Source organism: Sphaerodactylus townsendi, linkage group LG04, assembly GCF_021028975.2.
Source record: "Sphaerodactylus townsendi isolate TG3544 linkage group LG04, MPM_Stown_v2.3, whole genome shotgun sequence".
In the NCBI taxonomy this organism is placed as follows: domain Eukaryota; kingdom Metazoa; phylum Chordata; class Lepidosauria; order Squamata; family Sphaerodactylidae; genus Sphaerodactylus; species Sphaerodactylus townsendi.
In genome coordinates, this window is record NC_059428.1 from 31,792,981 (window position 1) to 31,810,177 (window position 17,197).

At 42.4% G+C, this 17,197-nt stretch overlaps 1 protein-coding gene across 1 annotated transcript in view; it reads left to right on the forward strand.

Annotated features, from left to right (window-relative positions):
* Positions 1-17,197, forward strand: part of MTUS2 (microtubule associated scaffold protein 2) — a 347,703-nt gene that overhangs the window by 134,668 nt on the left and 195,838 nt on the right. The window lies entirely within an intron of this gene.

The following is a 17,197-nucleotide window of genomic DNA, read 5'->3' on the forward strand; positions in this document are numbered from 1 at the left end:
TCCTCAGAGCCCTGCCCTGCCCTGCCCTTGCCCAATTACTTTATTTCAGCCAGCAGCTGGCTGAAAAAAACAGCCTGCTTTGGCTGCAGGGGCCTGGCTGGTGGGGTGGGTGGGGCAAGGGGGAAGGGGGAGGGGTGTTAGCTGTAATAGCCACAATTCAAAGTATACTTACGATTCTTGTTTGCAGTAGTTTTAAGTATATTTAACTGTGTACTTGATTGTGAAAAAAACCTTGAAAACACAGTACAAGTATTGTCGAAGGCTTTCACGGCCGGAATCACTGGGGTGCTGTGTGGTTTCCGGGCTGTATGGCCGTGTTCTAGCAGCATCCTCTCCTGACTTTTCACCTGCATCTGTGGCTGGCATCTTCAGAGGATCAGATCCTCTGAGGATTAGATCTTCTGAAGATGCCAGGTACAGATGCTGGCGAAACGTCAGGAGAGAATGCTGCTAGAACACGGCCATACAGCCCGGAAACCACACAACACCTCAGAGTACAAGTACTTTGTGTACATGCTACTAACGTAAGTGTGTTCACTGCAAGATCTGACCATGTCTAATGTGGTTTTAAATCACTCAAGACCAATTGAAAACATGCGGCTGATGGGAAAAAGACAATTTGTGTTGATTTTTTACAAATAGAACACAACTTTACCATAGGAATCACTAGAGTTATGTCGGTTTTCACTCAAAGTATTTTACGCTTAAAATTCAGCCTGTTGTGACATTTGTCTCTAGTAGTATTTTGCGATTTTACAAGTTATGGTGAATACACCTAAAATGTGTGTTCACTTTAATTTCTTCATTCATGAGATGAATAAGTCTCCTGCTGCATTGAGTGTATGTACAGATAAACATGTAATTTCAACCCCACATTAGTCCCTTAGGTTAAGCAAATTGCATTTTCCTGGTGGGCACCAGCTGCTCTCTTTGGACAACCTTCTGCTTATGCTATCTTCTCTCAAGACTACCCATTTGGGAACAGTCAGATGGTGGATTTCTCCTGTGGCTAGCCTAGGCCCTTGGAGTGGTTTACTAGAGTGGATCTGAATAGGAATCTACTAGAGTAGGTGAGGAGAGCGACTTCACTTTCAGTATTGAGCAAGTCTTGTAAAATGGCGCCTTTGTTTTGCAGTGATCTATCTATACTGTTTTTACAATAGTAATAAAATGTTCTGATTGTTATATTGTGTTTTGTTTGAAACCCCTTATTACTTTGCTATACTTTGTCCCACCAAAAGATAGAAATGTGGTTCTGCATTGTTCAGTGGAAGTAAAAACAGTGGGCTTTGGCTGCAGAAAAAAGTTCCAATATTAAAATGCTTGCAGCGGATAAAACCACCAGTATCTCTGGAAGTAGTTTAACTGCATTCTGCTCAGTGGTTCCTGAGGATTCTACCCCAACGATTGTTTTTTTAAAAAAATTCAGACCCCTACCCCCCCCCCCCCCGATTTTTCCAAAATGGCCACTGCAGGTAAAAATGCATGCATCTCTGGAATCCCTTCAGCTATCACAGTGGTTTTAACTGCATTCTAGTTGGGGTTACCTATGGATTCTTCTCCACCCATCCATTTTTCAAAACTAAAACCTTCTAATTTAGTCATTTTTTCCTGGTCCCCTAAAATGTGGATTAATTCAACATTGAGGTTGTATCTTTCTGTGAGACAAGGTATAGCTACTTTTAAACTAAGGAGACAGCACAATAAAAATATTTTAAATGAATAAAGATGGTATTCATGATTCTCGTAAAATGTCACAGAGGTAAGTTTCAAAGTCTTCAATCTTTAAAAAATGCATTTGAGCAAACCAGCTCTGAATGGCCAAACATGAATTATATGCATGCAGCAATTCCTTCAGTAATATATGTTCTTTATTTGTGTTTAATTTAAATTATGTTTGCAGTCTCTGGTGAAACTAATGAAAAGGTTTACACGCTTCTCAGTTAATGTGCAAACAAATAGGTTGTTTGCAAATTGTCAGTTAATATATTTACAATTTTTGCATATCCCATTAAAACAAATCATTTTAAAGAGGTCCAATCCACTCACTTGGCGCTGAACTGCAAAATCTGTGTTGATTTCAGAAGAAGCTTTTCAGTTGTGTGCACTGCAGAAGGTTTTCTTGCCAGTGTGATTTTTTTCAGGTGCCTAGTTCAATTTGTGTGTGTTGCAGCTCACATTAGCTTTTCAAGAAGAATAATTCATCTTGTTGGCCTGCGTGAATTGTCAAAACTTTAGACATCTTGTAGGAACATTTCTTAGATGCACATAACATTTCTTAGATGCACATTCACAGTGGGCTATGGCTGTTAATGATCATGCAAATGTGCAAATAAATGACAGGTAATCCACGAATGAACTAGTTCCTTTTAAATATAGATCTGGAAGTTACAATCTCAAGGCTGCTATTCCTTGATAATTTTCTACGTCTTTTAGGCTGGAGCAAGAAACTTCAGGATGTTTTGGTTATTTTGAGTTATTTACAGGTTGAGTCATTTTGGTTATTTTGACACATTTCCATTTTTGTATTTCTTTCTGTAAATCTCACCTGCGATTCTTCCAATGTATATATTAATTTTTGTGGTGGTTGCTTTATGGTAGCTGTTTTCAGCGCTGTGAGTCAGCATAGAACGTTTGTTTTATCATTTTCACCAGTTTATTACAATCCTCTGGAGAACATGATTGAGTGTTAGATTCCAAATCACTCTGGACATTGATCACATATTCTCAATTTTGCCTAGATCTCCTAGATAGCTTTCTTTGGTTAGTAAACATTTCATATTTAAGCACTAAAGTATCCACAACACTTTCATAACACAAATGGGAAATTTATCCTGAGATATCCTGAGACAAAACGAAAGTTCAGTGTCCCTGATTGTGCCTGGGAGGGCTGAACTTACTTAAACCTTTACTTCTGTAGTCTTCAAAATGTGCTGTGCGGAAGCCTGAGGTTCACCTGAACAAATGATGCTGCCTTATATGAGGTCAGAGTATTGATCCTTCTAGCTTAATATTGTCTATGGTGGGTGACAGTGGGTCTTCAGGGTCTCAGGTAGAGAAAGGTCTTTCTTAACAGCTTCTACCTGATGTCCTAGAGAAGCTGGGACTGAATCTGGGATCTTTTGCATACCAAACATATACTTCATCACAATCCTTTGCATGCTCACTACAGTACCAGTTAAACAAGTATTCAGAGAGGAAATAAGGAAACAAAATGTTTCCTCGGAGACCTTCCAGGAGGTTCCATAAGGAGGAATGAAGAATGGTTTGCTTATCATGAATGATTTTCCCCTGACAGTGAACAGCTGCGGGACAGCATTACCTATGTTCTAGGGAGAATTGCTATTCACATATGGCAGGATTGAGTACACCTGGCCAGCCACCTGACGAATAAGAGATGCAGTCTTAAATGCATCCTAGAAGTCTCTATATACTATATAGTAATTCTGGCTGAGGTCTTTAGAGCACCCTCAGTTTGATGTGAAAAGAGTTATGCCGTAATGTTTAAAAACCACTGCTCTTGCTGGAACATATAAACAACTATTAATTGATCTTGATTTTCATAATTAAGGTGTTCTTTAACTATACTCTGGCCCTTTCCGCACGGGCCATAAACAGCGCCCTGGGGATGGCAAAAACGCCGTCCCCAGGGAGCTGTTCGCACGGGGGTGTAGCTGCTGCGCAGCCGCGCCGCCCTCGCGCCTCCCAAGCTGTGCGAAGCCGCCATTTTCCGACCTCACTTCCCGAGCGGGGTTTACGGAAAACAGCAGCTTCCAGCCACTGCCGTGCTCGAAGGCACCATCCCTCCCCCCTGTGACCAGTCGACCTACCGTCTCTGAGGCCGTCTGGCATGTCTCCGAGGCCTGGGGACACGCCCCCCTGCCCTGCGACACTGGAGCGGTCGCGCAGGGCAGCGGGCATGTCCCCAGGCCTCGGCGACGCGCCCGACGGCCGCAGAGATGGTGGGTCGACCGGGAGACGTCACTCCGCAGCGCCGTCTTCCCGGTAGTTTTCTGGGGCTGTTCGTGCGAACGGTCCCAGGGGGGTAGGGTCAGCGTCGTGTACGCCAACCCAACCCCCATCGTGGCCATGCGGAAATGGCCTCTGTCTCACCGAAAGAAACAAAATCCAAAATTGTAATTTCACTTGCCACATGCTGGACTGTCTTTGTTTTAGAATGCTCCATTTGGGTCCTAGTACCCATCTAGGTAGGCACTAGGACCAGAATGGAGCATTCTAAAACAAATACACCTTTTTCAGGCAACATATCCAGTTGGGAGGGGGGGCAGATTAAACAGTTGGGAAAGGGGTAAAATTCTTGCTGACATTCAATCTATATATTTGTAGTCAACATGTTCACATGGAGCATCATATGTGCTGGTCTTCATCTCTGCACAGTCCAACATTTCTCTGCACTCTATTGTGCAGAGAAAACCCAGTGCACATATAACTGTGTGTAGCCACCATGCAAATGTGTAAAAGAAAATGTGGAGGGAGGGAGTCCCACTCTCACACATTCATTCATATATAATATATCTGGTAAACAGGGATACATATTGTAAGCAGGGTTGAGGTGGCATATTTATCTCATTCTTTATACACAGAAATACATTTCTGGTTATTAGCTGGCTTCTTGTTACAGCATTCAATTACACTTTTTTTTAAAAAGAACATGAATTGACTGCCAACTTTGGAGGGAAATAAAAATTAACAATGGATTTGCTACCGTTGGTAGAAGGGCCTTTGTTGCTTGGCAACCAGTAATATTGTGATGGGGATTTTTTCAAGTGAACTGTTCAAACAAAACTAAAATAACAGTTTGTCAGCACAGTATTGTGTATTTCTAGTGGTTGCTAAAGTGTTTCAGTGCTGAATATAATAGCATTCAAGGTAGATGAATAGACTCTTTAGATTCTTGCACTTAGTTATTAGTAGCATAGAAAAACAGCAATAGGCCTTTTCCGTACAAGTCATTTAAACCATTTCTAAGACTAACAAATGGCGTTCTATAGCGTTCCATGCCTCATTTTTCTCCATTTGTCCCAGAGACGTTTCCTTTCCCTTTTAATCCATTGTATTTGAAAACCCTTTTACGACAATTCTTTTGGCTGAAACGTTTCCAAGTTGGTTTCCCCTGCAGTGTGGTATTCTTGAAACTATTTAAATTTTCTGCTGAAAATCCGGCCTGTTTCTCAAGCCTTTGTGGCCTTCCTCAACTTCCCTTTGAAGCCTGACCTGCCATTTTTAGTGTCCCTCGCCTCACTCCTTTTTCCTCTTGCCTCTTAGTTTTCATCATTTTGTGTATTTTATACTTTTGGGCTGCTTTTCTCACTCCTCACCCCCTCACCCTTTCTCTTATGTGTGGGTAAATTTACTCATGCATAAATCCATGATTACATGAAGCAATGATTCACCAGATTGACAAAGCACTGAATCAAAGGATCAGCGAAAAAGAAAAAAAAGAAACATTTGGAAAAGGTGAGTGGTAAAGGTGAGGATAGAGAGCACTGTGGTAAAGGAGGAGACTGAAAACATTCCAAAGACTTTCTAAACAATCTGTGCAGAAAAGGTCATACATAACAATTTTGTAGTGTTGATCCAGGGAACAACATTCGACAAAGTAGTCTTAGTTTCAACTTCGCTGTTGATGGAGTGTGTCATCTACTCTGCTTAGCAAAGTTTGAAGCCTTCCTCCAACTTAAGTGGTTTTTCTATTGAAGGGTTCAAACTTTGCTGAGCAGAGTGACTGGATCTGAGACCTTCTGCATGCAAAGCAGATACTCGTCCATTGGGCTACATCCCCTTCCCATTCGTTACTTGCCACTCTTCAGTGGGGCCAGGGTAATATGTCAAGTCTCAATTCCTCCAACCCGGTTTCCCTGTGCAGATTTCTTGTACCAGGAGGAGTTACAATATATAAAGGGGAAGAAATGAGGGTTTTTAAAGTCTCAGGTCTTCCCTTCTCATTTTCTATCATTTGGTACTTTCCATGACAGATGGCTTTGCTGTTTTCCCACAATGCATCTCTCCTGTTTTATGGCTTGCTTGCTTGCTTGCTTGCTTGCTTGCTTGCTTGCTTTTAATAGGCAAGCATCTATTTCCCTGGAGCATATTTGACAGGGCTTGACACTTGGCCTCTGAGGCCTTTGACTAGTAGGTTTTAGCATATGTATTACACTTTTGGATTGATCTATATTAAAGCTGCACTGAACATCAGTTGAATGGTCTTAATTAGCAGCGGTAACCTTGTTAACGTGGTATATAGTCTGCTTGTCAGACTACACTCGAATTCAAAAGAAAGGCCATACTCTTTAGTTCTATAAAATATGCAAGTAAAAACATTCAGAAGATAGAAGGTTAAAGGAGACGCTTCGCAGCGTGACCTGTACAATCTACAAAAGTATGTTTCCTTAATGAGAGTGCAGTAGAGAGAATATTAGATTTTTCTGTCCCTAGTTGGGTCATTTACAGATATCTATAGTCAGTTTCGGCTATAAGAACCAAGCATGTATGTATCACTCTGAGTTCAAAACTTTTAATTAATATTCAAACTATTGGGAAAACTTTAAATGGATCAGAAATAGTTCTATATATTTCCTTTTGGCTAAGCTGCTCTACTTCTTTTGTTCTTTTGAAATTACACTGCAGTGTGGATTTGCTGTGAGCAAGAACATTTATTTTAAATGTTTTGGGAGTATTGGATGCCTGTGCGTCTCTCTTGTGGGGTTGTTTAACAGGTCAGTTTCTTTAGGGTATCTGATGTAAGTAGTGGGATTTATGAACATGAATTCCTCCTGCTGGTGTGTCCCTAATAAAAAAAGGTTTGCCTCTGGGCAAGCAGGAATAAAATCTTCAAAGAGTTATTAATAAAATCACTTGTTCCCATTTGGACACATGAATTGATTCTTTTCTCCCATGTTGTTCTGAATGCACTTTAAATTAAGGCTGATTTAAAGCCAATTTCTACTTCTGTCTGTTTGGCAGATAGGAAAGAACATGCTCCACTTCTCCTTCCATTTCCTCCAATATTGACAATCAACAGGAAGACGTAGAACTTACTGCTTCTTCTGTTTTGGCCATTAAGCATACTCTGATCTAAGCCTTGACATCCCTTTGTGTATCTTGCCAACTTTTAAAATGGTGCATCAAAAGGGCAAGAGCCAATTAACTGCACACTTTCATGCCATCTGCAAATTCATGTGATTTCACGGACTATATCCTATCCTGCAGCCACCTACCATAATAAATTGTGGACAATACATCCCATGGAAGCGTTCATTCTCTCTGAGGCCCTTTCTGTACGTGCCGGAATCACCGATTGTTAGGGGGGGGGACACGCTTCGCACAGGCGGCGCTGCAAAAATGATGCAGTGCCACTCTCTCTCTCCCTCCCCAAATGATGTATTCAAACCTCGCTTGGGGAGCGAGGTTTTCAGAATACGCCGGCTCCCACCCGTTGCCGAGCGAACGGCAGCGTGTGGAAGCTGGCGTATTCCCTGCACCGGCCCCAAATGGCTTCCTACCTTGTCCAGGCTTCTGTCGCTCTGAGGAGGCCAGGAGACACACCTCCTGGCCTCCGTCACTGCAGCCATCGCTCTGGCCGTGGGGGCGTGTCCCCTGGCCTCCTCCCCTGGCCTCCTCTCTGGCCTCCTCTCAGCAACCATTTGGGGGGCTGCCTGGCTGTGCAGAGCCAGCTCCGGCAGCTGCGCAGCCCTTGGGGCCATTCGTGTGAACGGCCCCAGGGCTGGCATCAACATGAATCATGCCGATGCAGCCCCACAAATCTGGCCATGCAGAAACGGCCTTAATTTTGGTGAATGATCCTTAGCAGCAGATCTCTATGGTTCTCTGTACCACAATCTAGATTTAGAAGGTTGTTCAGCAGTTCAGCATTTAAGGTGTGTCCCATGAGAATGTGGAAAAGACAGAACTCTGTGCATTTCCCCCATTCCTGGAAGAAGCATTCCAAGGACACTGTTGCAGGTCTCCTACACTCACCCATTATTATTGGGATGAAAACAGAATTTAGTGGCTGTTGTGGGTTTTCCAGGTTGTGTGGCCATGGTCTGGTAGGTTTTGCTCCTAATGTTTCTTCTGCGTCTATGACTAGCATCTTGAGAGGCATGTCATGAAAAGATGTGGGAGCAACCTTGACTTACTCAGGCAGGCCATTTCATAAGATGGGGACCACAACAGAGAAGGCATATGTATCACCAGTTGTTGGTTTTACTTATTTGCAGTTTGACACCTGCAGACGACCCAGTTATGATAAGTGAAGTTGTCACGGGGGAGCATACGGGGAAAAGGCAGTCTAACATGTGAGGGTCTAAAGCTATGAAGGGTTTTGTATGCAATAGATGATACCTTAAATTGAGCCTGGTAACTGATGGACATCCAGTGAAGTGTCTGCAGCCTACTTTTAGTGATCCTAGTAGGGCTTTCAAGGCAAGTGATTAAGCAGATGTGGTTTGCCATTGCCTTCCTCCACAGAGTCTTCCTTGGAGGTTTCCTTCTGACTCAGCTTAGCTTCCAAGATCTTATGAAATTGGGCTGTACTATACAATTCCACTTCCTGTTCTCCATCTAGCTACTATTAACAGAAGAAGAAGAGTTTCGATTTATATTCTCCCCTTTCTCTCCTGTAGGAGACTCAAAGGGGCTTACAATCTCCTTTCCCTTCCCCCCCCCCACAACAAACACCCTGAAAGGTGGGTGGGGCTGAGAGAGTGTCTAGTTGTGAAGAATTGTAACTAGCCCAAGGTCACCCAGCTGGCATGTGTTAGGGTGCACAGGCTAATCTGAATTCCCCAGATAAGCCTCCATAGCTCAAGCGGCAGAGCAGGGAATCAAACCCAGTTCCTCCAGATTAGAGTGCACCTGCTCTTAACCACTACTCCACTGCTGCTCCTAATAGCCAAGCATTTTTGCAGCAACTGAAGTTTCTGAGCTGATTTTGATGGGAGACCAATGCACCATGCAATTACAGTAGTCTACTCTCAGTTTTGCTGTGAAGTGGACCCCAGTGGCCAGATCAGCTGTATCAAGATACGGGGCCATCTTTTGGACTAGCTGCTAGGCTGAATTGCAGAAAATACTTTTTTTGCAGCTATGTTAACTTGCTTCTCCAGTAGGGTGACCAACCTCCAGATGGTGGCTGAAGATCTCCCAGAACTAGTTTCTGGATGAAAGGCATCTGTTCCCCTGGAGAAAATGGCTGCTTTGAAAAGTGAACTGTATGGCTTTATGCACTGCTGAGTTCCTTTCCTTTCCCGAACCCTGCCCTTCCCAGGTTTCACCCCCAAAATCTCCAGATATTTCCCAACTCAGAGTTGGCAATCCTATTCTCCAATAATAATGTTGAGTCCAGTATTATCCCAAGACTCTTGACTGAGTCAGCAAAGGTCTCCAACAACAGCGGGGAGTCCAATGTCTTTCAAGATGTCCACGTTCCCAACTAGCATTACCTCTGTCTTTTCCGAGTTTAGCTTGTATTTGTATTTTGAATGCCTTCAAGACAGCATATAATAAAAACACAAAGAACAACAATAAAGAAATCAAACCTACCAATGAAATAAAGGAAAAAGGAGTATAAATTTTGATAAAATATCAGAAATATCCTGAAAGTTTTAGATGATAACAGGACCTCACACAGCACAAAAGTTTTTTTTTTAAAAAAAGTTTGCATCTTGCAAATTTGTTTGGGATAAATCCCTCTCACTGATCACCACTATATTTGTTTATCTTGAGAAGGGGTTCTGATATAGGTTCTAGGTCAGATATTGGTCAGACATTGGATGATCCATGCTTGAAGTTTCCAAGAGTTTCATTTCAGGCAAAAAGTAACGGCATTGTGCACATAGCTGTGGGTGGGGGTAGGGTTAACTCTTTCCCCGGTGCTCTAATCCTTTCATGCAAAGATGCTAATGCCCTGTATGGACAGATATATGGACACTTTGTATGGTATCAGTGTAAAAATGGCTGCTCAGTGGAGCCATTAGAGGTCAGAAAAATGGTTCAGGGGCAAGAGATCATTTCTCTCTCCCTCTAGTTTTGTCCTAGTCCAATGCAGGTTGTTATTTACAAACAAAAAAACTACCCTGCTCTGAAGATGGAGGTCCTAGTGTCTTGGCTGACCTTCAAAGATTGGTAAGGTTCATATGGAGAAAAGCAGTCCTCTGATCCCACACTTTAAATTGGGGAGTTTTCTTTTAATATGCCACAATGACTAAAATAGATAGGTGTGGATATAGTGTTCATAGCAGGCAGTTTTCTCATGGTCTAGTAACTTTTGTGAACCAGCTGCAATTAACTATACTGACAATGTGCCAGTACAGTTATTAATTCCTCTTGCCAAAGTGATAAAGCTATTACTGTTGATATACTTCCAACAGTAATAAATTACCATATCTTATTGTGTGTGCCTTCAGTTTCCAGAGGAATCCCAGAAGCGTTCCAATACAGTGGTATCATGGGTTGGCAAAATAAGCGTTGAAGAATTTCAAGGCCCGGAAGTTTAAGGATATTATTAAAGTATCAGCAGAGAAACTTGATCGGAATTCTAGGAAATGCTTTGTCAAGTAATAAGTCTTTCAAACAACAACAGCGAAAAACCTAAATAAGATACACTTGAATTATGATCATAATTGTAAATGAAATAAAATCCCATCTCATAGCAACAGTAATCTCTTTAGAGTTTATTCTGTGACGCTTACTAGTGAAGAATGACCCCATTTTACTGACCTAGTTAGAATCTTGTTATTGTGTCATTGTGTCTCCCACACCAGGAGAAGTAGCAGTTAGGAAAAGCTACTTTTAAAAAGCTCACCCTTTCTGTCCTCACTTTTGATACAAAGGCTTTCTATTTTCTGTTTTTAATTCTCCCAGAATGAATCTTCTAATAGCTCTTTCATAATGAAACTGAAGAACTATGGTACAATTCTAAGCAGGACTACTGAGAAGTAAATCCCATTTTGTTCAATGGTGCTTATTTCCAAGGAAGTGTTTTTAGGATCGCAGCCAGCAAGCAGTCTCACTGAATAAAATGGGGCTTGCTTCTAAGTAGACCTGCCTTGGATTGCTAGGTTAATAAGATTTGGCGACGTTTTTATTGCCACATCTTATAATTATTCATGACTATATTCATTTATTATATTTTTACCCATTCCTGACCTAAGCTGGGCTTGAGCAAATAGCAAGAATGAATCTGTTGACATGCAAGCCTATAGGCAGTCAAGGGGGCCATTTCTAAAACCCTTCTAGCAATTTCAATGCATCATAGAGAGCCCAGACTCATGGAACAGTGTAGGGGTTAGATGGGCACCAATTTTTAATTCAAGGGCTTTGATATCAAGAGGGTTTGCTTGACACATGTTTTTCCCCACCCAAATCAACTATGCACAGCACCAAATAATGCCTTCCCTGAAGGTTCAGCCACTCAAATATGGATAACAACAGTGCAGCCTTGAGAAGGCCCTCCTGTCTCTGACTTCACAAAGACCTTGCAAATGCGTACACCCTGGTTCTATCAGCAGAACAACTAGATCACCTGAACCCTATCTCCCAAAGATTAATTTAAACTTCCTGTCGAACTATTAAAGAGCCACCAACCTTCCAGAAGTTCTTTGTTCTAATATTCCAAGCTCATCCAGACAAGGAATGTTCCTAGCCTTAATTTCATCAGTGCAGCCCAAACTTGGATGAAAAATGGGGCACTCCTGGGTCTTAATCCAGTCAAGCTTTTTTCCATAGCATTGTCTGTGCCTGGGAACAGAACTTTGCTTTGTTCCAGAAAAATAGCCCCTCTTATCATAGCCAGAGGGTCAACTTTTCCTGTAATTAGATCTCCCAAACAAGGGCTGTTCTCCCTTGGATCTCATTCCTTGTACCTGAGATTGTTCCCTTTGAGCAGCACTGGTGCTATCTCCTGCTTTCCCAGACCTCTTTTAGATTGGTAAATATCATACAATTCTCTATCAATTTTTCTTTTATCCCCTTTTATTTTCATCACTTCTCTGCTATTACAATTTCAGGTTCCTTTGGGAAAACATTTCCTGAAACTAAGTCAGGTTATGGGCAGCTTACAACAATTATCATATCAATGAAAATTATAGCTTTCACAATTAAAAATTCTTAATGCTACTAAATGCTACTTAATGCTACTAAGACTCTAGAAATGCTACTAAGACTCTAGAAACCATAGACTCTATGGCACCCTAAACATATACAGTAATGGGAAGTCAGAAGGGGAGAGAATGGAAAGGGGAACAAATAGAAATCTCTCTGAATAAATGAAAAAAGGGAGTAAGAACCAGGTAAATTCAATTTTTAAAAAGGTACAGAGAGGTAGGGAGGGAGGCCTGTCAGTTGAAGACTTCCTGCCCTCAACCGTAGACCTGGTAGATTAGAACATCTCAGTCTTACATGCTCTTCCGAATTGCAACAGGTCCAACAGGGCTCAGGGCTCACTGCAAAGAGAGTTTCACCAGGCCAGAGCCAGAGCCAAATATGCTGTGGCTCTGGTTGAGGACAGCCAGGTGGTATTGGGGCCAGGGACTATCAGTAAATTATTTTCTGCTAACTGTAGCATTCTTTAACGGGTATATTGAAAGAGGTGGTTTTTCAGATATGATGGTCCCAGGGCTTTGAAGGTCAGTATGGTACCAAAATCTTGAACCTGACCTGGTACTCTACTTGGAGCAAGTGTAGCTGGGAGAGCACTGGTTGGCTCTCCCTATTTCAGAGGGAGAGCCAAATCAGCTGGTGGAAGTGGTGTGTAGCAGAGGGGCAATTCCACTGGCATGAAGCTACTGTCACTGCCCCCCCCCACCAGTGGTGGGATGGCACCGGACATAGTGGCAGACCTAGTGCCAGCATCCCAGTGCCCACTACCTCATTACATTTATTTTATTTATTTATTTTATTTCTATTTATTTATTTATTTATTTATTATATTTGTAGACCGCCCCATCCCCTGAGGGCTCTGGGCGGTGGACAACAAGCGTCATAAACAATTCAAGAATAACAGTTACATTTAAAAAATCGTAATAAATAATTCTAAATTACACTAAAATTACAGCGTTCCAATGTAAGCCGCATGACGCATTCCAGTATTAAACTATCAGTAGATAAAAAAGCATCTCCCGGAGAGGAAGCGGTATAGCCATAGGCTCCTATGGATGATAGAGGTGGAGGAATACAGGAAGGGCGCACAAGATCAACGGTCGGCTTCCTGCAAAGGCCCGGTGGAATAATTTGGTCTTACAGGCCATATCTATGGAACTCTCCAAGATCCCGGTGAAATCGATACAGGATGGTGGGAGAGTGTTCCATTATATTGAGCCAGGGCCGTAGCGTCCTGGGCTCGGGTGGAAGCCAGCCGTATCATTGAGGGGCCGGGGACCACTATCAGTAAATTGGCCTCTGCTGAACGTGAAGAGGCCATGCAGTGACATATGGCGTAAGGCGAACCCGAAGGTACGAAATTTGTAGGCCGCGCAAAGCCTTTAAAGGTTAATACCCATACCTTGTGGATGCCGATCCGGAATCTTTACTGGAAGTTTTACGCGCAGCTGGCTTAATACAGGTATTGATGTGGTCACGATAGAAATCTACCTGTAAGTTGCGCGCCGCATGCATGCTGGACCAGCTTCAGCCCCTGGATCAGGCGCTATGGGTAGGCCAAAGCATAGAGCTTTAACATAGTCTAACCTGGAGGTGACTCTGTAATGGACTAAGCAGTGGCTGCGGGTCAGCTTGGGAGAGGAAGGGGGCCAGCCGTCGGGCCTGACGGAGATGGAAAAACGCGGCCCGGGTTGTATGGGCCACCTGGGTCTCCATTAGAAGAGACGAATCTAGGTGGACCCCCAGGCTGCGAACAGAGGGGGCCGGTGCCAATGAGGCCCCCTCCCACACCGGCGGCTGTAGATGTAGCAGGGGCATGGCCAGGGAGGAACCAACTTTAGTTGGCTCCTTCCCAACCATTCACAACATTATGCTAATGGCTCTTTTGGGCGACATAAGTCTATTGAGTCCTATAGCGGCTTCTCAGTGGCAGGGAAGATTTTTTACTTTTTGAGCCTCCCCAGACTGCTGGTGGGGTGGTGGCTAGGCGTAGATGTGTCACTGTGGCTGGGTACTTGGCTCTTGAATAGGGCTGTGAAGCAGGAAATTGCATCTACTAGTTTGGATTGTTTGCTAGAGGTTTTTGAGTAGTTTACAACAATGCCATGTTGTCTGAACAGGGGAAATGCATACATTTTGCGTGAGTGTACAGCTTTAGTTCATGTGAATCAGAATCCTGAACAATCCAGTGGAAAAACAGACCTGATGTAAGTGCAAAATAAAACAATTCCCCAATTTAGACAACGAGGTAACCACATGTGCCAGCTTCTACATGAGGTTTGGAGGCTCCTGGTACATGTGGATATAATGTCTGAAAAAAATCTGTAATTACACCCATAGGAATTTGCTAGGAGCCATAATACTTGAGATCCAGTGTTCTGTAGTGGTTATGAGTGGTGGACTGTAATCTGGAGAACTGGATTTGATTCCCCACTTCTTCACATGACTGGTGAAATTTTATCTTGTAAACTGGATTTGTTTCCCTGCTTATACACACAAAACCTGCTAACTGACCTTGGGCTAGTCACAGTTCTTCAGAACTGTCTCAGCCTTAGTTAACTCACAAGGTATCTCTTGTGGGGAGAGGAAGGGAAAGAAATGGGTATGCTGCTTTGAAAATTCTTACAGGAGAGAATGTCGGAATATAAACCCAAACTCTTGTTTACGACTTTCTGCTCACAGCACAGGTATACGTGCATTCACATTTAAGGCCAAATAAGAATCATGTAGACATGTTCATCTGACCCTGACTAAAATGAGGGGCAGATATTTACTATTATCAGAAACAGAATGGTGCAGGTGAGGAAAACTAAACTGTGCTAATTTACTTGCTATGCTTCTGAGCACTTTTCTTCCAGCTGTGCTCACTTGTGATGCTTAGCAAAAACATTGAAAGCAGTGAGGCACAGCAAAGTGGGGAAGGGAGCAAAAATTTAGCACCCCTACCAATGATTTTTATTTAAACTACCCTCAACCTCCTGCTTTAGCAAACTATCATGAGCCCTCATTTCGCTTTAACTGGATGTTACAGATGACACCAAACTTGGGGTCATTCTTTTAGCAGTCTCATGGGTATGTTGTTGAAATGCTCACCATAACTGGAAAAAATAGTCCAAGGCAGGACTGGGCCTGCTAAAAAAAAAGACCTCCATGCAAACCCTGAGCTCGGCATTCCGCTGCCTCTGGCAAGCCACTGGGGGTTGTAGGGGAAGGAGCCCCATGGGGGGGGGGTCCTGTGAGGAGGCATGGGGGCACCATTTTGCCCTGGGTGCCATTTTGCCCCACTACACCTCTGCTACCTCCAAAGGGGGTTTCAGGTGATGCAACCAGCAGAGAAAACAAGAGAAATCTGCAACTGCCCAAATGGGCTATGACTCACTTTTTCATGTCATAAGTCGACTGCCAGAGGTGATCACCGGCTGAAAGCCCTTTGGAAGCCAACTAGAGTTGGCCCCACCCCCAGGAATGCCCCCAGAGCACTCCTCTCCAGTGCCAGCACGGGAATGACCAGCATATTTGCCCCTTGTGCCAGCATATGGGGCACCTGTGTTGGTGCACCCTTGTGCTGTCTCAACAACAGTTTTGCTCCCACACACACAATTGAACAAATAGTTCGGCAAAAATAATTAACTCATTTCAGAAAAGAAATCTGTTGACTAAGCTTCCTCATACAAAAAATCATTATTCCTTAGGGTCTCCTTGGCCTATAACTGAGACTGGTTGCCTGTTTTAATGCTGCTTGCCCTCTTATGTAATGTTTACACAGGTTGCTAGGAAGATTGCTTCCCAGTTATGTGTTTAACTAGAAAGAAAATGTTTATAAAGTGCCATCAGGTGCTATGTAGCAGCATGATATTTCTTTGCTAGAAATAAGACAGTAAAATAATGACAGTGACGACTACTTTAGATGGGATTTTTATGCATGAGATACTTGGGATTCTAATATGCACTCTGTTGTATGTTGCACCTTTATTTTCATTAATGTTTGAAAATGCTTCTGCAGACAGCAAAGAAAAAATCCAGCTGACGAAATGTAAGTGGTTTGTATATATTCATAATGAAGTGGATATCTGGGAAAGCTTTAATCTTTGCTTCTAACCTGTTCAGTTTAAAATTCTGCCTGCAATTATGCAAATAAAATCAGATTTTATTTCAGCATATGAAACCTTCCTTATCTTCCAAAGGCCTTTAAAATGTGGTAAATAGATGTTAAGTGTTACCTTAGCTGACATTTGTATGGTGAAGAACTAACAAAACTGTTGAGGATCGGTGCTTTCAAAATTAGGATAGGGTTGAAACAGTATTTATTCAAATTATTTAGTTTCCCAATTTAGTTTCCCTTCTAAACTCATTGACTTCAATAGGCTCAGAAAGGTATATCTCTGCTTAAGAGAAAATTAGGTGATAGCTGCTCAGTACCAAACCACTCAGTTCCAGCACTCCTCTGACTTTGGTGCAATGCCAGTGCAGCTAGTTGGTATCTTATGTTGTCTCATTTGAAAAAAAATATGCTTAAAAATTGTGATCTCCAAGAAATTGGAAGACAATTGCAACAGCACCAAATTTCAGACCTATTCATTCATTTATTGGCATTTATTGGCATTTAAATTACACAGTAACTGAGTCTGGAAAAATCTCACAATAGACTACTTTCTGACTTTGACAATTTCTGCGAGAAACCTAGCAACCATTTCAGTAATGTCTGAAGTACAATCATTTAGCAAGTATTGAAGTCTGCTATCCTTGTTCAGTACTTTACCACAGAGTAAGGGTCTAACAAAAATATTGCGTGGGATTATAAGTAGTTGGCAATCCAGAATGCTGTGATGAATTCTGTCAATAGAGGCTAGGGAACAAATACATGTTCTCTCCTACTGTGAAATCTTCTGGAGTCCTTTGAAGGAAGAACATTAAATCGAGCTAACATAAAAGCTCTACAATGAGAGGGATCATCTAAATTGTGTAAATATTGAGCAATTGTTCCATAGGAAATTGATGATTTTAATATGGCAGGAGAACAAATAGGTGGTTGAGCACAAAACATTTTTTGGTATTCGAGATCTAATAATCTCTGTTT